Raw genomic sequence first — 24,450 nt, forward strand, 5'->3', positions numbered from 1 at the left:
CAATCAAGCCAGAGAAAGCCCCAGGTCCTGATAAGATACAAGGTGATCTTTTGAGACACGATCAAGCAATATGGATACCTTATGTAACTTTGCTCTGAAAAGATGTGGATGTAGGGGCAGCAATATCTGGAACATGGATATGGGCTGAAATAGTCCAGATTTTTAAGAAGGGCAGCCAACAAGACTCTGCCAATTGTAGGCCAAATAGATTAACAGAAATCTCACAAAAGGTTTTTGCAAAACAGATTCCAAGTAAGCCTAATATTTGGATGGAGGAAAACAATATCCTGATTCAGTACCAAGCTGGGTACAGAGTAATAACGAGTACAATTGATACAATTTTTAGGGTGCCATGCATAGTGTAGAAGTACAACAAACTGAAGGGAGGACATTTGTATATAGCATTCATAGATCTGAAGGATGCCTTCGACCTCATCCCTAGGGACTCTCTCTGGAATTCTTTAAAAACTGAGGGAGTGCCTTATGATCTTCTGGTGCAGATAGGACAGCTACACAAAGACAACTATGCAAGAGTCAGATGGGGATCCTGGGTTGAACTTACAGAAGCAATCCCAATAAAAAAGGAAGTAAGGCAGCAATGCGTATTGGCACCTACCTGTCACAGAGTAGAGAATTCCCCCTGAACACTTGCCCTAGTTACCTGAACTATGACCCTTTACATCCTCATTCTCTGCCCGCTCTTCTTTTACAGCTGTTTCATCCATATGCAGCTTTTTCCATATATAACGAGGACAGCAGCAGGCCCTTTATGGAAGACGTGTTCTGGGAACCCAGCCCGACCCACAGCGGTTATGTCAGCGAAGCCCTCCAATCAGGGTTGCATACTGCTCAGCTGATGACAATGTCAAAAACCGGAACTTCAACATGACTGGGTGGCATGAGGAAGCGCGAGAGGATGCTGACTCTACTGCTGAGACGTATAGCCCTGGAGGACACTACAGCCCAGACGAAGACGACAACTATAGCAGAAGGGACAGATGGACTGGAAAGCCCGAACCAGCTCCCGAGCAGATGACCACATTTCACAGAGCAGCAGAAAGAGGAGGTAAGACCCCACAACGACCCCATGCAGAAGCCAGCCATGTTCCAGGAGAAGTGTGGCTCTCACAGGTATGAAAGCGTTTGAGAGGATTATGATGTGATGCATGCATCAAGCACCACTTAAAATATACGGGGATAGGTCATCCCAACTATAGACTTCCGATCACTGGTGACGGTAGTTTCTTTAAGGTGAAATCATCCCAACTCTACCCTCCCGTGTTTTTTGCTTCATATGTAGGCTGTCCTGTTTTCAGTTTCTATTTTTGGTAAATTCTGGTGGGGTTTTTCCAGTGTTTTCAATATCTTAAAAAACAGTTGTTATCAGTGGTTACACATTTTCACGCCACTAAAAACAACAGAAAAAGTGTTTATGGAACGTTTTGCTTTTATTATTGCTTGCTTTCTGCACTGAAAGAACATGGTATATAGACAGTGTACGTATAGTGTATATGAGTTCCAAAGAAATTTTTGCAAATTAATCTTATTGTAGAACACCATACAATACTTCTTCAATGAGTCTTTGGTCATGTGCGCTCACGCTTTCCTTCCCATGTAAACTTCTGTGAAAAGGCCCTCTCAGCATTCATAGCCCCTTGGGCTGAGAACCGTCAGCTAAGGGACACAGTTTGGATGATTATTTCTTTTATGCCACATAAAAAACGAAATGATAAATATTTGCGTTTTAGTTCCTGGGCATAAGAAAACAGTGCACCAGAATGGACTAAAAAGTCAATAGCATCCCTCATTAACTCTGAAGATTGTAAAGATGCTTTCAGCATACCATCTAACAGGTGGCAAGGATCTCCTACAGGGAATCACTACAGCTCGGGTATCAATTTTGACAGGTCATCACACACATTTTTTATATACGTAGCTGAATCACTACAAATACAAACAATAACACTCCAATCTTTGTTGAACTTAGAAAGAATCTTTTTTGCAGAGCATACCAGGTGACACTGCGTTCCATGTTTTCCAAAAAAGTCTGGTGCCACGTTTTCACCACTATCCCAGATGCTTAGTGATATATATACTTGTCACTATACCTTAGATTTAATGTTTAAAGCCTGAGGTGTTGGCAATTCACCTACTATCAATACTGACCTACTAGAAACTGTGGTCTGATGTTTTAAGGGTTTTACCCATTCTCTGTGGGCAAATGTGATGACACATATTAGGAAAGATTTTTATGAAACTAGCCATTTAATCTATCAGTGAAAGAATCAAATGCAGCCAAAATATCAAATGTGAGTTTGATATGTCCTGATTCTCTACAGTTTATAAAATAATTAAACTAAACCTAAAACGTGAAACTAAACCCTGCATCTTTAGACCAAAGGCCATAAAGCTGAAAAAAGTAAAAAGAAGAAACAATATTTTAGTGGCATCCCTAAAGAACAAAACTCAAGCAGAATAATGTTAGCCAGTCTTTCTTACTGCTAGCTTGTATAACAAAGTTACATTTTATTGACCCCTTCAGTAAGAACAAAATGACTCTTTCACATTCTTTTTCCTTTCTTTGAATGGCATTTAGTTTGTGGTTGTGCAGGTGTTTTTTCAGTGTTTATATGTTTTCACCGGTGAGGGCTATTTTTCTTTCAGTGGGGTTTTATCAGTTATTATAGGTTTAAACCTAAAACCCCACAGCCTATTCATATGCCAAAAATAGGCCACTGACTACGATCCCCCTGTTTCTGTGTTTTATTTCTGAGGCACCACCCAAGCTACAATCCAGGGAGAGACCACATGACATCGGTCCACGAACAGAAGACTGGAGATATTCTGTTGACTATCCTTTGATACGAATTCATTAAATAAAAATGGTGCAATAAATCTTAAAACAAACTCTTAGGTTGAGAGACCTCCTTATTTACGAGCCACTTCCCTACACTACCCACTTTTCATTATATATAAATGACAGTGTGCAACATCTTTAGGGTTATAAACATGACTTGTCAAACATGGAGGGTTGCCAATACTGACATTACTCTTTGCTGATCAAATGATCTTAATTTCGCAAACACCGAAGGGATTGCTAAAGTTATTAGATTGTTTCAGCGAATTTTGTACCAAAAAAGACGTTTAAATGAATTCAACCTAGACTAAATATATGGCCATATAACGGCATAAATCATCCAAGAAAAATATCAAACAAATTGGAGTATGTGGCCAACTTCAACTGTCTTGGTATTATATTAGACACAACATTGTCATGGAAACCACACGTTGACAAATGTAAAGCTGTCTTGCTGCAAAATTCCATGGCAATTGTGAAAAAGCCACAGGCCAGTGCATCAAAGGCAGTACCACCAGCCAGTACCACCAGACCTGGCGGTTTAAAAGTACAGGGCACAATCCGCAACACTTTATGGTGCAGAACTTTGGGGAGTTAAGAGTCTGAGCATGCTTACAGCAGAGGAAAATACATTCATAATGATGTTACTTCACCTACCAGTATGCACTTCTATGATCCCAATAAACCAAGATATTAATATTAGCCGAATAGAACATCAAGCCATATTAAGACCCCTGCTAATCTGGGTCTGTTTGTGGGCCACGAAAGAACTCAAAAGTTACAAAGAGGGATACATTGAGATATTGAGCCTTGATCACCATACAACACTTCCATGGCTTACGCTGTTTTTAGGATGCTCCTAACATGCTAACAATCTACTCAAAAAAAGTCTTGAAAAGTTCGTACTGGATGTATATACAAAGTAGCATTCTCCATTGCCCTAAAATAGGATGCTTGACATCGCAGTTTCTATGTGTTAAACCATTCCCTATTTTTAATCATATCTGGACATGGTGCAACCACAATTAGCCAAGTCACTGTATATGAAGTTCTGCTTTGCTGTCCTCCAGATTAAATGTAATACATGTAAATGGTCATGCAATACTGTTGTTACCAGAGAGGGTTACTGACCATTATGTTTATTAAATGCTGCAGAAAATGATTCCCATGTGTTATTTTTCTGCCCAGCATATGTCATATCAAGGAAATAATGGATCAACAAACCTATCTGATGCAATATGGGAACCAGAAAACATATAGAAGCATTAAGAATTTTAAAGACAGATACATCTAAGCCAATTGTTTTCAGTCTAAACAGATATCTATTTGAGGTAAACCTAGGGAAGGCATTGAAATTTTAATGAATAGTTGACTGATTTTATCACCAATTCTAATTCTTTATTAGTCACATGTATGTGTGATGAGTTAAAAAAAGAATTTAGCTGGTATTAATTACTGTAATGTGTTGTACAATTTTCTTGCATGCTTTTTATGGTTTTTAAACGAAATAAAAGCCATACATGAGTGATAGTTTGAGATTTCTATGGAATGAAAATATGTGCAGAATACATTAGCAACAGCTGAGTTGAGAAAAAACAGGACATTAAGGTTTAATGAGACTTTGTAAAGTGTAATTTACCAGACTGCATTCCACCAGGTATTTCTGTCAAGCCTTCTGGATGTAGGATATGCAAGACCTTCTGCTCTCAGGGCATAAGTTGTAAGTGGGGGACTGGGAGAACCACCACCAGTCCTCTGGGTCTTCATGTGACGCTTGGAGGCCAGGGAACGCATCCTCCCCTGCAGGCCGTTCCACCTCTTTTATATTTTCTACTGTGTGCGCAGGTTGTTACAGCATACACTCTGTCAACTATTCTGGCCCACATTTGCCTTTTCTGATACAGGTGTTTGAAAGGAAACACATACATGTGTTCTAAACTTTTATAGAGACACACTCTAATTAATCTTTTTAGAATCATGTAAGTGTAAAGGGGAACACATCAGCAATGCACCATCAATTAGTAGCATCACTTGAGACCTAAATACTAAAGGACAATTGAGTTTGTTTAATTGATTTATTATAAACTCAAAATAACTGAACACAGAGACATCTCAAGATGATGGTATAAAAATACAAAGAAATTAGCATGAAGCAAAACCTACACAACCAGTTCAAATGATGCAGCATGTACAAAACTATTACTTCAAAAAGGAGAATGCTAACAATCAAGAAGCATGAGTCCAAATGTCCCTGCATCGAGGGCTGGTGAATAGAAAGCGTTGAATCTATCCGTACTCTATCACTAAGATGACATCCCTAAATAAGCATTTTGAATAAGGTGGAAAGGTCTCAGTATGTGGAGTCTGCCTAAGAAGTTTCCCCACCATCAAATGGATCCAGCAGCATAAACCCACTATCGCAAGGGAAGGAGCTCATTCCAAGATGCTGTCTCTTCCAAGGCAAGAAAGAAGTTGCCACTTTCCCTAACTCCAACAATCTGTTATTCACAGGTAGCTTTTCCATGATGCACAGCTTGCAAGTATTCCACAATGGGTATAGTTATGAGCATACTTTTCCACTGTTTCTTCATGTATATCCTTTGCAAGAATTTGTCCTTGATTCCCATTTCTTTATCACCTCCAAGCCATGTAAGTGTAACTTCTTCTCCTTTTGCCTAGCTGCTAAAACAATGACATTACGTTTCTACAAGAATGCTTCTCCACCTGCAATGCAAAACATGAGAAAGAACAGCTTCCCCAGTGCACATGAAATTCATGACCCCGGCCACTCACTAATTCCCCTGCACAGGGGGGGAATTAGTGCGGCGTGGGCGGAGAGGCAGTTGCATGACGGCTCAATGCCGTCATGAGCACAGGCCACCCGTGACTCATGACGGCATGGAGCCGTCATGAGCACGGAAAGAGTTAAAGCAAGAGTTTGTTAGGGGCTTGCATTTCAGACCTATAGCTTCAGCTAACATAAGAATGTGTCACTTACGTATTATGGATCCAAATAACTATTACTACATTTTGATTAATACATTTACCTACTTATGAAAAGCATTATCACTAATAAACACATTTTAGAACATGAGTGATGTCGGACGTCACAACACGAGTTTTTCATGTTAATGTTTTCTGCTAGTTACATTCATCTCCTACGTTAATTCTTCATACTACATGTCAGTAACCTAAAATATATCACGCAGTTACGTTAATACATTTCACAATTCTAACACCTCACATTTACACAATACAGGATTATATGCAAGTGCGCTTTACACATGATTATGATGCACCACATCAAATTAAATGAGAAGTTTGCTCCATCAGGGTGTATTTTGGACTTGGGCTCCAAACAATAGTGGCTCTACTCTTATGATTTCATCCACCATGACTCACAATGTTCCCTCAGTAAAACATGGATTATTGGGGCGTGGCATTGTGCTAAGAAATATGACTGAATAAAAAATAAACCTGAAGGTAATAAATGAAAGAAGGTAAAAGGACAAGAAACAGGGAACAGGAACAAAAAAAACTCACTTAACTGGCAAAAGCTCTGTTAGAAATTGTGGAGCGGTGGAATGGCAAAGGATCATGGCCTGAAATAGAGTATGTTTTATAGGTCGGGTGCAGGTGTTTCCATTTGGCCAATAGAAATCAGCTGTGTTCTATTAGCATCCACCCAATAGCCACAGTGATGGTGCATTGTCGAGTGAGTACCATAACGGTCTCCCTCTGTCAGGGCACCACCGCGAGGAGACTGCCAGCATAACCGAGAAATCTAAATCTGCTCTGTGGGAAACTGCCACCCTGATGGTTACAGAGTACTAATCAACAAGATTGGAGTCCGCTGCATTGGCTGAGGTGTGCTACAACCATGGGGGGAAACACCCTATTGACGTGGACGGCGAGTCAGCATGCATGCATCTAAAAATGCCGGACGAAAGAACGTCAACTTGGCGGAACCCTTGGGGCCACCGTGGGATGGTGGTAGGATCTTCAAAAACCAATTCATGCCCCAAAACGCTCGTCCCAAAATTGGGAACACAATTTAGGGTTTTTGTTATGCTAAGGTACCAATTTCCTGTACTCAATGTTTTGTTTGGTACACAAATGTAAGCGAATGTTGGCACATTACTTGCATTATTACCGACTTTATCTAATTCCACATGTGTTATTATCACCTGATTAAAAATGTTAGTTATAGGGATGTATGCAAAGTACAAGACAATGGTATTTGTGTTCATGCCTAAATTAACGTTAGTACTGAAACAGACACAAATGCTCTAAATGTCCCGGTTCCACCATTTTTTTTCCAATCTAAAAAAATTAATGGAAAAAATAAAGGGTTCCCCATTTCTTAATGCTGCTCCGCGGTCCCATGCATATACACGACCTTGAAAATGTGCAGATTTTACTTCATTCTAATTCAACAGTGATGCTTGTAATAAATAGTTTTAATATAAAACAGGTTGCGTTTTCTCCCTTTAAACACAGAAAACCGGTGCTAGCATTAAACCTCATTCCTTTGCAACATATTTTCTATGCGGTACTCAAACGTATTTGGAGCAGTAAACTGTTTACCTATCTCTGCTTTCCTGAAAAACAGAGCCATTTTTACTGCACGGGTTTGAATTTGCAGATTCGTGTTTGCCAAATGAGTGTCATTGTAAAGGGATTTACTTTTCATGTGGAACAGATTGAATGATTGGCAATATCTAAAGGTCAAGTCTTTTCTTTTTGCCAGGGCCTGTCTTCTTATTAGCTGTTAAGCCTTCTCAACTGATAGGCCATTTCATTACATGAAGTCTTATTTTTTGCACTTGTTGTGAAGTATGTAACACATTTGTCGCAGCTCAGGAAATGGCAATGTACTGAGCCTACTGTGGTGGAAATGAGGTAAATGGATGTTTTCGACATTGTGTTTCATCTGAGAATGTCCTCGTTTAAACCTTCCTCAATTGTTAGCACTCAGGAAAAAAGCCATATGAATTGGCAAATTAAACTTGTTGTTTTATTATTGCCAGTCCGTAAATTCAGAGCAGTGCAGGATGCCAGCAAGTTAGACAGAACATAACATTGCAGCCACTTACAGTTTCTACATATAATTATTAGACAGTTAAACCTTCACACCACCGAGCAGTATCCAACATTGCCTTAGGCAGGTGCAATTATCTTTGCAAGTAATGTATTTTTAAGTTTACTTATTTATCCATTTTTTAACGTGTTTATTAATTTTCAAGTACGCTCTTTCACCTCAAGAGCCTTTAATATGCGTGCACGCTTAAAGGTGACAGACTGAATAAAAGACCGGATTAAATAGAAGCAACTTGGGGGCATATTAATTATTTGAAAGTCACCTTGATGTGTGATGTGGAAAGGGCAGGAATGTGCTGTATTTAAAAGAATATGGCACATTTCTGCCTATGTCCCTGCACTGGTACTTTTTTTGGCAGCCTGGCGACAGTGCAGGCACCCTTGCAGAATGCTGCACACACAGAAGGAAGAAGTAACAAGGAGAAGTAAAGATATTTCTCCTTGTTACACCTCCCCAGAGAAGGCACATCTTTTTGGTGCATTTCCATGTCTACCACTTTTGGTAAATCTGGGATTGCTTCAAGAACCATGAGAGTTGTGTGGGAACACCCATGTAATCCTCAATGAATGCCTTTCCAGGGCAGAGTAATGCGACGCAGTGATTTGCGCTGTGCTGCGTTACTCCGGATTTATGAAGCCATGCAAGCTAGCCTGGCATGGCTTCACGAATCGCATTTTGGGCTTGCGTCGCACCCTCACCACGTTGCATGGTGCAAGAGTGATGAAACTCCTCTCATAAATGTACCTCTATGTTTTTAAATGATTAAGTGTCCAATGGTTAGTCTCAAGCTAACTAGCATAGGTGAAGAGCACAGGGCTACAGATTTTCAAGGAGGGATTCCTAAAGTCCCAAATGCATGTCCACCTTAGTGAGAGCTTCTGAATGCAGAATGCTTGAGGAGGTTTTCAGAGACAGAATAGAGACTTCTAAAAGGTACATAGTTCCTAAATCGTTTAACCCCTTCGCTGCGGGGGTTATTCCCCCGCAGCGCTGGGGGAAAGGGGGGCACGCACAGCACCCGCACGCTCATGACGAGCTGAGCTCGTCATGAGGCACGGCGCTCCTGTGCTCATGACGAGCTCAGCTCGTCACAGGTGCATTACCTGCCGTGGAATGCTCCAACAGCAGGGGAATTATCCCCGCATGCGAGCGTTCCACGGCTCATGACGAGCTGAGCTCGTCATGAGCAACGGAGCGCCGTGGCTCATGACGAGCTGAGCTCGTCATGAGCATGAAAGAGGATAAAGAAGAAAGCAATGCCAAGATTTATTACTGCTCTCTGACCAGTACACAGCACCTAGAATCACGTTTTTAGGTAAACATGAAGCAACTGAGACCACCTAACATTGGTTAAATTTGCTGCAAGTATTGAATATTGATACGAATGTGTGCAGAAACTTTATGAAAGTGTAGCTGTTGTGTCAGGTACTCTTGGTGTAGCATTAGGCAGAGGAAACAACTTCACCTGTTACGAGGGTGCACCCTGAAGGATATAACCCTTGCAGAAGAACTCGAAGACGGAAATGGTGAGGCTTTGCCATAGCAGATACTTGGGATCCTATGGACTGATTCTGTTCAATCATTTTCTGGTGCCCTTTCAAGGGTAAAAGTCAATATACACCATGTGCATTGTTTAACAATTGTTTTGTTAAATTTATAAATATTTAACAATATATGACTCTTTATTGATCTCTTAAATCTGTTTTTTTTTAAGTTTGAAAAGCTTTATTAAGTTGAAGCAACAATGTAAAACATCAGTACAATAGCACAAATTAAGAGCAGTTGGAATAAAATAATTGTGGAGAATAATGTGCCTAGAAACAAGAAAGACCCCCAAAAAGGGGAAAGCGCTATACAAAGGAAAAAAAGCTTTTATGACTTTTCATTTTGTGGGGAGGAAAGAGAGAAAGAAAGAGGGAAGAAAGAGAAAAGGGAGGGAATAGAAGGGGAACAGCAATAGAAAAAGTTATGATAAGAGAAGTAAAGAGGTATGAAATATGGAGAAGTTCACAGTAATAATAATAACAGTAATAATAAATATAACAATAACATATGATCAAGAGGCACTTTTAGATATAAAATCTGTTAAAGGGGACCAGAGTAAATCACGTTTTATCAACAATGGAATAGAAGAAGCACATGCACGATCTAGTCTATGATGATGGCAGAGCAAATTCCACCAAGCATTATAAACCACGTTTGTAGTGTCTTTCCAATTAGTTTTTATAATTTGAAAAGCAATAGCAATACGAAGATCAATAAACTTACGAGTATGGAGTGGGACATCCCAAACTGGGGCCAAACCACCCAGGAATACATAAGAAATAAAAAAGGGAACATTAGTAGATAAAATCTTATTAAGTGTAGCCCAAATATGGGACCACATGCGTTGGACCTTGGGACAGAGGAAAAACATGTGAACAAAGTCACCAGGAGTGCATGAACAGGACCAACATTTCTTGGTATCTAACAATTTAAATTTAAACAAATCACAGGGAGTATAGAATAATCTATTGTAGAAAAAATAAAGGGTTTGTGTGGTACTAGCGGAACGAGAGGTGGAGTGAAGTTTGGACGAAATAGAATCCCAAGTAAGTGAGGGGAAAGTTTGATTAAGGTCCGATTCCCAGATAAGTTCAAGATTAGTTTTAGGCCTATCCGTAAGTGAGGGAGAGAGTAATTTGTAAATAGCAGAGGCCTTAAGAGGAACCTGAAAGTTAGGTGGAGAGGCGAGTAGGAGAGGTGAAGAGGACGAAGGGATATTGTGTAAGATAATAGTGGATAGTTTGGGCAGAAGTTCATGAAAGCGAGTACAGAATTTGTTAGGGATACCAAAAGTATCGCGAAGTGCTGGAAAGGTTAATAAGGAATTGTCAGAAAGAAGATGTTGGTAAGTGAGAATTCCTTTATCAATCCATTCCTTCCAAAAGAGCGCGCAATTGCGTAATTTAAGAGACTTATTATACCAAAGTGGGGTATTCATATGAAGAATAGATGGTGCAGAGAATGAACGAAAAAGGGCAAGTGTTAAAGCTTTGGAGTGTTTAAAAATAGGAGAAAGTAGCTTAGGAGGTGGTTGTGTGAGATTGGAGGCAATGAGGAAGGTAAAGGGGTGAAGTTGAGCCAATTCGAGAGAGCTCCAAGCCGTAGTAGGGGGAGACGAGGTTTCAAGAAGAAAGGGCCAAATTTGCTTGAGAGTAAAAGCAGAATCAAAGCGTGAGATGTTGGGGAAGTTGACACCACCAAGATGTTTGGGTTGTTGAAGACGGAGGAGAGAGACTCTGGCCTTACGCTTATTCCACAGGAATTTGGAAAAAAGACTATTAATAGACTTAAAAAAGAAATGGGGTAGAGAAATAGGAAGCATGGAGAGACAGAAATTCACAATAGGAAGGAGCATCATTTTAATAGTAGAGAGACGACCCCACCAGGAAAGAAAAAGAGGGGACCAACGTTCTATAAGAGAAGAGAGCTTGTTAAGGATATCGGAGTGATTAATTTTGATAGTTTCTCTAATAGTGTTAGCATATAGAACGCCAAGACATTTGATAGAACCAGAGTTCCATTGGAAACCAGAACCCTGAAACATGTGAGGAAGACAACATTTATTAAGGGGAAGGACTTCAGTTTTATCAATATTTAATTTGTATCCAGAAACAGAGGAATAATCATGTAATAAAGAGAAAAAGGCAGGAAGGGCAACAACAGGGTTGGAAATGTAAAGCAAAATATCATCTGCATAAGCAGTAAACTTAATCTCAACATCTTTATAGAGAAAGCCAGAATAGGAAGGGGATTGTCTAATTTTTTCAAGGAAAGGTTCGAGTGCCAAAACAAAGAGAAGGGGGGAAAGTGGACAGCCTTTTCTGGTACCTCTATGAAGGGGAAAGTAGTCAGATTGCATACCATTAATCCATATAGAAGTAGAAGGGGCAGAATAAAGCAACTTAACTAATTTAAGAAAAGTGGGACTGAAACCGTGCCAGCGAAGGGCGCCAAACATAAAGTCCCAGTTGACACGGTCAAACGCCTTCTCGGCGTCCAAAGTAATGGCAGCCAAGGGAACATCCATTTTAGCAGAAAGATGAATAATATTCAAAAGGGTTCTAGAATTGTCTGTAATGGATCTTCCCTTAACAAAGCCAGATTGATTAATGTTAACCAAATTGGGGACAATAGAATTAATCCGCAGGGCCAGAATTTTCGCGTACAATTTACAATCAGTATTAATGAGGGAGATGGGTCGATAATTTTTACATAGGGAAGGGTCTTTATCTTTCTTGGGGAGAAGAACTAGCATAGCCTGCGAAAAAGAGCCTTTAGATTCACCAGAGGAGAGAAAGTGATTAATTAACTGAAGAAAATGAGGAATCAAGATAGATTTAAAGTGGAGAAAGAAATGAACTGTAAAGCCATCGGGGCCAGGTGTCTTATCTTTGGGGAGAAGAGAGAGAGCAGCAAGAATTTCCTTTTCTGAAATCGGGATATCGAGAGAAGAAAAATCCAACAAAGGATTGGGAGATTTGGGGACAGAGGTAAAGAAAGAGTCTAATTGCTCTGCAGAGGGAGAAGACTCAGGAGTATAAAGAGAGGAATAAAATTGAACAAAGCAATCCAGAATGTTAGCATCAGAAGACTGAAGCAAGCCGTGTGAATCTTTAACCGAGACTATTTTCGATTTCTGTTTTTTAATTTTGAGATAATTTGCCAAAGCCCTACCAGCTTTATTGCGACCACCATATACCTTTGCATTAAATTGAAGAAGATGATTGGAGGCCGATTCCCAAGAATGTTTATTAAATTGCAGTTTAGCGGAAATGAGAGAGGAAAGGGAATCAGGAGAGTTAGAAGTATAGTAAAGATGCTCTAATTCTTTAATGCGTTTTAAATATGAGGAAGCTTGGGATAACGCTTTCTTTTTTTTACGGGAAACAAAATCAATAATCCAACCCCGAGCAGTGGCCTTGAAAGCATCCCAAAGAAAATGAAAGTCAGAGGTGGAGTGTAAGTTATTAGTAAAAAAATCATCCATGAAATGAGTAAAGTGGTCAATAAAAACAGGGTCAAGTAAAAGGGAGTTGTTAAAGCGCCATCTGCGGGTCTGAGGCGTGGGAGAGGGATAGTCCATATCTAAAATAACTGGAGCATGATCTGAGATAAGGATAGAGCCTATTTCTGAGTTGGTCATAAATTGGAAAGCATGGTGGGAGAGAAAAATATAATCAATACGGGAGAGGGAATTATGCACAGGAGAAAAAAATGAAAATTCTAGGGAGGCAGGATGGGACAACCTCCAGGAGTCTATGAGGCCTCTGGAGGAGATAGCTTTGTGGAAGGACTTTTGCATTTTATTGGGAATGTAGCGAGCTTGAGATTTGCGGTCCAATAAAGGGTCCATCAATTGGTTACAATCTCCCCCAACAATCAGATCATCATTTGCGTTAGAAGAGAGGAGGGAGGAGAAATCATTCCAAAAGGAAGAATCAATACCATTCGGACCATAGACATTACAGAGAGAGAGATGAATGTCATTAACAATGCAGTCAAGGAACAGCCACCTGCCATTAGAGTCAATAGTTTCATTTAAAATTTGAACAGACAGCGCTTTATGAAATAAAATAACAACACCATTTTTGTGATTAATAGCAGGAGAGCAAAAAACATCTCCAACCCATTGTCTGCGTAACATCGATAACTCTTGAGTAGAAAGGTGTGTTTCTTGTAAAAAGGCAATTTGACATTTTAAACGAGCAAGATGAGATAAAACACGTTGCTTCTTGATAGGGTTACGAAGACCCTTAACATTCCAAGAAATCAGTCGGAAACCTTTCATATGAGGAGATTAAGGGGAAAGTAAAAAGAGAGAGTAAGACAGGTAAAAAGGGAAAATATATAGAAAGAGTAGCAAGGAGAGGTAAAAACAAGCCAGATATAGTAAGAAGAGGAACAGTGGAGGAAGTAAAGAACCCCAAGTAAAAAGAGCAAAAGAAATAGGAGGGAAGCCATCATAGGGAGATGGAATAAGGAGAAGTGAAGCAATATAAATGGAGGAGAAAGAGAAGAAGTGAGTAATAACATGGTGCCAAAAGGAAGAGGAAAAAAGAGGGAGATTAAGGTAGATAAAGTAGAAAAAAACACCAATGCGTCTGAGAAGAGGAAAGAAGAATAATAAAGGAAAGAGGAGTGAAGTAAAGGATGCTGAGAGAGACCAAAAAGGAGAAGAGTACCAAAAAGGAAAAGAAAGGGAAAGGAGAGGATAAAAGGGAAAAGGAAGTGGGTGCAAAACGCTACCCAAAAAAAGACATAAAGAAGAAGGATGGCAAGGGAAACCAAAAAGGTACCAGCCATACAGAACAAGTAACGGAGAAAAGAGACAATAAAGTGAGAGCGGGAGCAGCAGGGAAAGACGACCGCACAGAAGGGAAAATGTCAAAGAGCCCGGTCCGAGGAACATAAAAGAGAAAGACAAAAATAAGAACAAGGAATAAAGGAATAGAACCCAAGACCGAGCACGACATTATAAACAAATGGAGAAGACTTACCGAACAGTTAGGCAAGAACAACAGCGAATTGGAATATTGGAGACGAAGACAGGACAGTACGATGAGGGGGCAAACAACCAGAACATATGACGTCGAACCTAGAAGACAACGGAAGACAAGAAACCAATTAGACCATGCAGAATAAAACACAAAAAAAGAAAAAACAAATCAACACCATTATGAACGATATGCGAAGCACAGAGAGGAAGACATGAAGAAATCAAGGGACGCCTTGTTCCATGGAGTCTTCTCTGCGAGAGTGGATGAATCTGCGGAGATCTGCCGGGTCCTCGAAGCTATAAGACCTTTCTTTGTATGTGACCTTGAAGAAATAGGGATGAATAAGTCCGTATCTAGCATTCATGGAGCGTAGTGTAGGCCGCATATCCAGAAATTCCTTTCGACGCATCGCAGTCTGTTTGGAGACATCCTGAGAGAAAAAAAGTTTATGTCCTGACCAAAGTAGTTGCTTGTGTTGCTTGGCTGAATGCAAAACAGACATGAGGTCAGAATAAAGAAGGAAATAAGCAATAATGCCTCTACGTTTTGAAGAAGAAGAGGAAGTTTTTGGTCCAAGACGATGTGCCCTTTGAATATTCAAGTCAACATGTTTAGGCAAACCAACTATTGGTAGGAGTTGTGACTTCAAAAAGAGGATGATGTCGGACCCCTCTGAATTCTCCGGAACGCCGTAAATACGCAGGTTATTGCGTCTATTCCTTTTTTTCCAAATCCTCGGTCGATTTCTTGAGGACTTGAACTTCTTTGGTGAGGAGATCCACCTCAGCGACGACATCCTGAGCGTCAGTGATTGTTTGTTCAACATTGGTGACCCTTTGATCTAGGCTGGACCATTTGTCGTCTAACCTCTGCAAAGTAGTAGTAGTATCCGCAATAAAGGGACGAATTAGACGAAGCTCATCCATAAGGTCTTCAAGGGTAACTGGAGACGGAGATTTAGAAGGGGACGGGGGATCCGCCTTAAGACGCTTGCCTGTTGTTGTAGGGTCCTTGCGTGTCGAAGAAGCTGCGGTGGAGGCTTTAGTGTTGTGTGCCTGCTGCATGGTGACTGAGGCGAAAGAGCAGCGTGGAGTAAGGAGCGAAGCAGCCTACCAGGCAGTGGGGGGAATAAAAGGTGAACTGCAGAAATGGAGACAGGAACACCCCCAATAATGAACAATGTATCTTCGTGGCAGAGAATAGCGCACAGAGTTGAAGTAGTGGAGCACCAGGCAGGCGAGCACAATGTTAAGTCAAAGGCATGAGCAAGCGCCAAAAATAGTGCCAGAAGACCACAAGATGCCTCAGAAATAGACAAGAGCCTCCTGGAACAATAAAGTAAAGTTCATGAAAAAGTCACAGGCAGCTGAAAAAGCAGTGGAAGAATAGTTGAGGAAAAACTAAAACAAAAACAAAATGGCGGCCGGAACTGAGGAGCCGACATTTATGCATAATTCGGACACCAGGGATGCATTTTCGCAGTCAGGAACATACCCATGTGGTGGGGGGCAGTTCCGACATCGAATTCCGCCGTTTCCGAAATGAAACACTGTCTGAAAGCGGGACCTCCGTAAATGCAGCGCCGCCGAAATCGCGGAGCTCAAGGAGGGGCGGCCATCTTGTCCGCCGCGTCACGCGCTCTCCCTTAAATCTGGTTTAATAATAAGCAAATACTATTCAGTGTTAAGCTAAGATAAGAGTACTGGGCTGCTTAGTAGTGCTGACATTTCATAAATCCAAACCTGTGAAAAATGGTGTTCCAAAGTCCTTGCACCTAGTTCCAGCCAGAGATGTGGATTTACGTTTGTCAAACATAGCTTGCCTATAACTCAGTTTATCCTGATAATAATCGAGCTCAGGAGCTTTGAAGTGAAGTCTGGGTAAACAAATGTCTTTCCTTGCATTCCATAGTCGAGTTGTCTAGACCTATAGTTTAGTAATTAAATTGGTATTCCATTAGCTGAAATGTGATTATTATCTTGCTTGAAAAGCACAGCAGTCGAAAGGCGTTATTTTCTGGTCCTCCCACCCAGCTCTTATATCTCAAAATGCATTCATCTTCTTCCGATACCAATCATATAAACTCAGTGAAACTTCCCCACATGCAATAAATTCCGCTGCTATATGGAAGGAACATTTTTTACTCTGTCTCTACTCCGATTTGATTTCTTGCAATAACCACCCTTTGCCCCCTGACCAACGCGGGCCATTGCTCAATAGCTAACACACTGCCTAATGAATTGTAGTCAATCCACGAAATCACAGAACTTATGAGGCATTGTGGGGCAGATTTATGAAGGCCTTGCGCCGCCGGTGCGTCATTTTTAACATGGGAAAAAGTGACGCACCAGCGGCGCAAGACCTTCATAAATCTGCCCCTGTGTGTTTACGTCTTACAAGCATAGTCATTCTAGACCACAATCTAATCTTGCAACTGTTATTTACTGTGATGTCACATCAGTGGACTACAAATTGGCAATGCATTCTTGTGATATCATGGTGTCTGCTTTATTCTTATGAAAATATCCATAGGCCCAAAAGAGACTTAGAAATAGCTACTGCTGTTGCTCAATCATTCTCAAATTCTCCCGGGTCGTTATAGATCAAAGGACCTGGAGAGGAGGAGTGTTCTGCAGCCTATCAGTTATATCATATGCCCTCTCCACAGTCTCAACAAAGCTGAATGAACAGAAGAGACGAGTCTGGACTTCAACTCCTACGTTTTACCTGTGTTTCATCGAGCATGCAGAGAACTGAAGGATGGTGCTCATGTTCAGGCAAAGGAGGCATTCCCCAGAGGAAGCAGCAAGCCCCATCACACAAATATATAAGACCAAGTGAAGGTAAACATCAATATCATCTAATCAATCACAAAGCAAACACTTCTTAAAAGGATGCTAACTCTTAACAAAGGCACAAAAGGCCAGCTGCTGCTTTCAACATAGATATCCGATGATCACTCACATTTGGTTTTTTAAGTACTTAAGTCCGTAAAAGGGCATGGTAGCAGATGTGAATAGTTTGAGAAACAAAGTAGGTAGCAGCATCATTGAGCATTGTTTTCTGAAAAGAGTATAAGAACACTTTGTCGCAAGATGAAAATTCCAGATGGGAAGAAAAAGAGGTAACACACATCAAAGCAAATCACACTGACATCAAATATTCAGCAATTAACTCTCACTGTGGTCTACTCAAACACCCAACAGCTAGAGGTATTAATTTGCTCGCACCCACTGCCTTCTGAACACAGCTAGCCTTTCTTCAAAAGCCACTGATCTGTCCCTCCTAATAACATAAAGTAGCATTCACATAATACAAATGGCGATCGTCTGATGGTTAAGACTTCAGTTTCACTAAATGAAAATAGGTAAGAGACCACTTTCTTCTTATTCACGAATTCCACTCAATAAAAACATCAAATTGAACATCTCAAAAGGGCCTCTAAATAGGGTGGCCACCTCACTCTGGGTTGTTAGGACACCATGGCTCCTATTCATAAAGGTTAACTTACACTTGAGTATATCTATAGATGTAAGTATACTCTTACACTTTTGAGTAACTATACTACCTTTGGCTATTAACCACTAATGAGTGTACAGTTCCTCAAAAGAGTAGACTTACATGTTTCCAACTCTTGCAACAAGGGTTGGCCTACAGTCCAACTGGAGCAGTAGTAAATCAGCACCACATATGGTAACCACTGGTACTGCAACACCTTCCAAGAGAAAATTAAGGACGCTTAAAATAGAACCCATACGAAATGACGTTGCAGTAAAATAACGTATATCGACTTTTTTTAAATGTATATAAATTAAATATAAATAATTTATTTAGACTTTTTAAAAATGTACATTAATTAAATTGATTGTCAAAAAATGATATATTTGAGAAGAAATATTTATTATTAGAATATTGTATTGATTTATTAATGTAAAAGTATATATAGCTAATTATATAAACTAAATTGTTTCAATTAATTCTAAACATAACTATTTATAGGTTTGAATATATAATAAATCAACACAATAATTTTAGTTTATGTGTGATTTTTTAATTATTTACAAATTAAACTTATTCAATTTATTATCTTTCAATTAATTAAATATTTATTTAAAATTAAGTTAATAGTGCTGTAGATTTTTTTTAAATGTTGTACTACATTCAAAATAAGTATGTAAATGTAAATTACATCAAAGTTTACCCCATCATGTACAGTTTTCTCATCAATAATTTTATTGAAAATATTGCAGTGATATTATTAATTGTGACACACAAGATGTCATGACTGATGTGGGGTAATTAGCAGAGTATGGTGAGGGTGTGAGTTATAGTTAGCTTAGGGCATGAGTTATAGTTTCTTGAGATAACTATTACTATTACTGCTGAATTTACATGGATTTATGTGTGTAAAATCTAAACCTAACTTAAACGTCCCTGAAACCGATGTTTTTTGTGTGAATTTCTTGGGTTTTTTAATTCTATTCCTTAACTATAACATCCCGGTAGCCTTTGTTTTTTTCAGTGAATTTCTCGCTTTTTTTAACGTAAAGTAATATTTAATTACCATACATTAATCCAACCAGCGCCACACATGGCCTTCAGCCATGTGCACCAGGGGCGAGGGGTTGGCAGCAGACACTGTCACTGCAGTCAATCCCCTGCATGTAGCCAACCTCATGCCACACACTACCTATGGTAAGGCCCTGTGGCCAACCCTCCAAATACAGCCAACCCCACTCTGCGTATGGCCTTTGGCAATGCGCTGCACGGGTTGGCCACAAGATTTGGTTAACCCCGCAAAGGCCAGCCAACCCATGGTCACTTTTATTCCTTGGATATTCCCCCAGGGCCCAGCACATTTTCAGGGCTGTATGCCCCACCCCTTTTTTAATAAGGCTGGGCCCTGGGGGATGGGTACCCCAGGGCTCAAATTGGCCTGTGGAGGGGGGGTCCTGTATGCCCCCTTCCCCAGATATATCTATTTCCCCCAGGACCTGGCCCACCAGGGGGTGTAAAAATAACAAGGAGGGGAGACCGCACTTGTTTTTTGGAAAGTTTTGCTGGGAGATCCTCTGTGAATTCGCAGCACATTTAACAAAAAAGAAAATGTCTTTGTCCCCAGACAGGGTACTTTTTGGGACCCCACTACCAGGCCTAGGGAGTCAGGATATTCCTACCCTGACTTTTTTCCCAGTTTAAATGGTGGCAGACAATCACAGCATTGCTATTGGCGCATTGATCCAAAAATGCTGAACAGATTTACATCACATATAAATAAACCTCTTTCTGGACCAAGCTCTAGCTTTGTACCAAATTTGGTGTAATTCTGTTAAGCTGTTTGGGCTGTAGCCGTGTCTAAAATCCCTATGGTAAATTGCATTGGGAAAATGAGTTTTGGTTCCTGCCCTTTTTCTTGGTCCCAGCTTGACAAATAATAGCGAAAGTCTCTAAACAGCAGCTGAAGTGAGTGTCAAACTAGTACTGAAAATGTTCTGAGGATTTGTCTAACAGAGCAAAAGTTATTTGCATAGAAAAGTGCTTTTCCTATGGAAACAACATCATAGCTATAACTACCTATTGGCAACTTCCTCTACGTAATATATATATATATATTGTAGGACCGATTTGCAAAAGGCGAAATCAGCTTGGGACAAGTTCAATTCCAAGTTATATGGGTGGAAGAGCAAAAACAGTAGTTTGGCAGGAGGATTATTTACTAATCACACTTGACGTGACTACATTATATACGAGCATAAACCATCAGGATGGTCTGAAGGCAGTGGCTCATTTTTTGAACAATAGACCAGCTTGTATGTTAGAACACAATGCTATGATCAAGGAAATGATTGAGGTGGGCCTGACCAATAACTATTTATTGTTCCAGAATCAAGTCTTTCAGCAGTTAAGAGGAGTAGCGATGGGGGCCTGCTTCTCCCCCAGCTACGCTTGCTTGCACATGGGGCTGTGGGAGGAGCAGGTCCTGGGAGTTGCTTTTGCTGATGTAATGAAAAACAACATAGTGTCATGGTATAGATTTATTGATGACCTCTTTCTAGTATGGAGGGGATCAAACAGTGAGGTTGAGCAGTTCATCTCTGATGTTAATACAAATAACTTGAATTTGAGGTTCACTGGGGAGATCAGTGGAAGTAATGTCAACTTTCTTGATGTGGAGGTGCATATTGAGGAGGGTAAATTACAGACAAGGCTGCATCGCAAAATGACCGCAGGTAACACGGTCTTGCTTGCATCCAGCCACCTGATCCGAAGCATCCCCTACGGGGAGATGCTAAGGATCAGGAGAATATGCAGCACAGAGGAGTCGTGTTCAGCAGTGCAGGCGAGCAGTAAAGAAAGATTTTTGGCAAGGGGCTATTCGTTGATCACATTTGAAAAAGCCATGAAGAGGGTCAACAATCTAGGTACCACCACTGATTTGGAGGGGGGACCGGATGGAACCCGCAAGGTGATGAGTGGTGAGGATGGCCAACCAAGACTGATTACAGCTTACAGTCGTCAACACAGGCAGTTACAAAAAATTATTGGCAAAAATTGGCCCATCGTCAAGGGGGATCCAATGATAGGTGAAACTCTGGCAGAACGTCCAGCGATCACTTACAGTAGAGCCAGGTCAATGAGCGATATGCTTGTGAAGATTAGCCCAGAAGTAGCCAACAAGGACAACTGGTTGCATAAAAGTAAGGGGTTCATTAAGTGCGCCATATGCAAAGCATGCACGATGGGGAAGAACAAAACTTCGTACATGACCCCATTCACTGAGGTGCCAACCCTTATAACCAAGAAAATAACATGCAAGACTGACTTTGTCGTGTATGTGTTGGAGTGTGCGTGTGGCCTGCGGTATGTTGGTAGTACCAAGCTGCAGGTTCACAAACGCATACTCCAGCACATGCGGGCGGTCAGCAACAGGGACGAGTCTTACCCTGTGGCGCGACACATCAATTCTTGCCACAAGGGAGACTTAGGCTGCCTCAGCTATTATGCAATAGATACAGTACTGCCACTCCGGAGGGAAGGGGACAGGGAGGCCCGCCTTAGAGTACTGGAAACCAGGTACATCCTAGAACTGAATACTAAGACTCCAAATGGCCTCAACGCCACGGAGGACCTATATACCTGCCTATAAAAACATCAATTCGAGGGAACATTTATATAAGAACCATGAAATATTCATGAGTATATGAGTATGAATAGAGAGAGTCGTCAGAGCATCAGACTGATTTTTTTTTTCAAACAGATTTTATTGTTTTCCACAGCAAAAAGACTCAAGGCACAATCCGCCAATAAGCCCACGCAGGGGCCCTTCAAAATACGGAGCTCGTCATATACAACATAGGCAAATGGAAGGGTCGATGCTTCCCAAGGTCCTGAATTACCTCTGGACTGTCCGCCATAAGTTCATAAAGTTCAGCGCCTGGGCGGATAGGATAGAGTCCCGCTAGACCCATAAGGGATAGTCGCTGAGAGTAGTGGTGCCTCATAAGAGTCCTTGTACTTAGTTTGCTCTCCCAGCACTCCATCCCAACCAGTTGCCAACGAGCTCATGTAGCTAGTATTGATTCCCCAGAGCTCAAGGGGATCTAAACTTGGACATTATACCTTGAATCAAATAGTAACCAACCCGAATCCCTCAACTTTCCCCCCCCCCAAACTCCCTCTCCCACCCCCCTCCCCAGTGGTGGAGTTGCCATACATTAGCGTGTCAACCATATGAGGTCCTTAAATCTGGAACAGATGCATGGCTCTGAGCGTGGAGGGGCACACCGCAGATGGTAAGCCCTTCAAGAGGAATGAGACCAGCGGTCCCCATCGGTACTCAAAGTTCTTAAAGTCTTCTCGGGATATGTCAGACATGCGCTCTAAGCTGAGCAGCTGCCATAGGCGGGAGTGCCATATTGACATCGCTGGTGCCTCTCTCTTCTTCCAAGCATTCGCCACTGCCAATTTGGCAGCCCCCAGACATAGCGACATAATTCTTTTATCGGCCCTGGTTTGGTGCTCTAGCAGAGGGTCCCTAATGCCAAGTAGAGCTTCTGCCATCGTAGTCGGGACCGGGTATCCTGAGATGGATTTTATCTGAGCCAGGATCTCCTCCCAGAATGGCCTAATGGAGGGGCAATCCCACCAAATGTGTTGGAAGTCTCCCAAAAGGCCGCACCCCCTCCAACACCTAGCTGATGTACCTGGAAAGATTTTAGCGAGCTTAGATGGGTATAGGTACCAGTCCGCCATTACTTTTAAATGTGCCTCTCTCAGCGCTGTGGATTGGTTGAACCGGAAGATATCTGTCCATAGGCGGGTCCACTCCTCCTTCGTGAAGTCTCGCAGGGCCATCCCCTCCCACCAAGACATATAGCGTGGCCGCGGGGCGGTCTCCGTGGGGAGCAGGAACTTATACAGCGCCGAGATAGCCCCTTTCATGGATTTAGCTCTGAGGAGGAACAGTTCGAACCCGGTGAGGGGTCTGGTGGCACCATCCCTAATCCGTGGACTCAAAGCCCAGTGTAGCAGCTGCGCGTGATGGTAGCGCTCCTGGTCCCCCACCCCATAGTCCCTTTTTCAATTTTCAAATGTAAGGGGGTCATGGTTGTGGAACAGGTGTGTAAGTGCGAGACATCCACCTTCCCTCCAGGCATCAAACGGCCCCTCCCGGAGCGCTGGGGGAAAGGAAGAAGTGAAGTGAATCGGAGTGAGTGGTGACGGGAAAGATGTCCAGCCCTCCCTCCCCGCCACAGAGTCCCACACTTTGAGGGTGGTGCGTGTTGGAGTGCTGAAATACGCATTACGGGGTCTGTCCTTTCTGTCGCGCCAGATCAAGTCCCAGATCGTCCTGCCTACTATGGTGCAGTCCATGTGGAGCCAGTGTTTCTCCGATTCCATTTGTGCCCACTCTACCAGGATGCGCAGTTGGGCAGCTTTATAGTATAGGCGAAGATCGGGAAGGCCAGCTCCCCCTCCCCCCGCGGTCGTCGCAGCATGAAGAAGGAGAAGCATGCCCGGCCTCCCTGCCACACAAACTTCAGGATCATCGACTTAAGTCGTTTAAAGAAATCCTCCTCTAATTCTATTGGGAGCGCCTGAAATAAATAGAGCAGTTTGGGTGGGAGGGTCATCTTAATAGCATGGATGCGTTCCAGCCAGGAGAGAAAAGGCGGCTTCCATCGTACCAGTTCTTTTTGGATGCGGGTGAGGATTAGCGGGAAAATTGGCTGCATATAGTTGCTCAACCCTGGGTGTCAGTTGAACCCCTAGGTATTGTATGGCGGAAGGCGCCCAATCCAAAGGCGTGAGCGCTCGGAGTTGTGAGGTTTCCGCCTGTGAAAGGGTTAGATTAAGGATGTAGGACTTGTCCAGGTTGACCCTGAAACCTGCCGCTTTTTCAAAAGAGCTAAGCACCTCCTGCAAGTACAGGAGGGAACCCAACGGATTAGATAATGAGAGGAGGACATCATCCGCGAATAGTGAGATTTTATGGGCCTCTCCGGAGAAGGGGAGGCCCTCTATCCCCGGATGTTCCCTCACCGCTATAGCTAGGGGTTCTATACTGAGGGCGAAGAGTAGGGGGGACAGGGGGCAACCCTGCCTAGTCCCCCTTGAGTGGCTAAAGGAGGCTGATTGCATCCCATTGACTGAGACTTTAGAGTATGGGTGTCTATAGTTGGCCTGAAGCATTGTAATATATTGGGGGGAGTAGCCAAACCTCGTTAGTGTGGACCACAGGAAACTCCAATCTACGCGGTCAAACGCCTTTTCGGCGTCAAGGCCGACTAACACTGCAGGAATTTTAAATTTGTTGGCCTTCTCTATTAGATGGACTATGCAGCGGGTGTTGTCATGTGTCTGCCATCCCTTAATGAAGCCGGACTGATCGGGATGGATGATAAGTGGCATAAGGTCATACATTCTTTTGGCCAGTATGGAGGAGTACA

The sequence above is a fragment of the Lissotriton helveticus genome, chromosome 9 (assembly GCF_964261635.1).
Source record: "Lissotriton helveticus chromosome 9, aLisHel1.1, whole genome shotgun sequence".
Taxonomy (NCBI): Eukaryota; Metazoa; Chordata; class Amphibia; order Caudata; family Salamandridae; genus Lissotriton; species Lissotriton helveticus.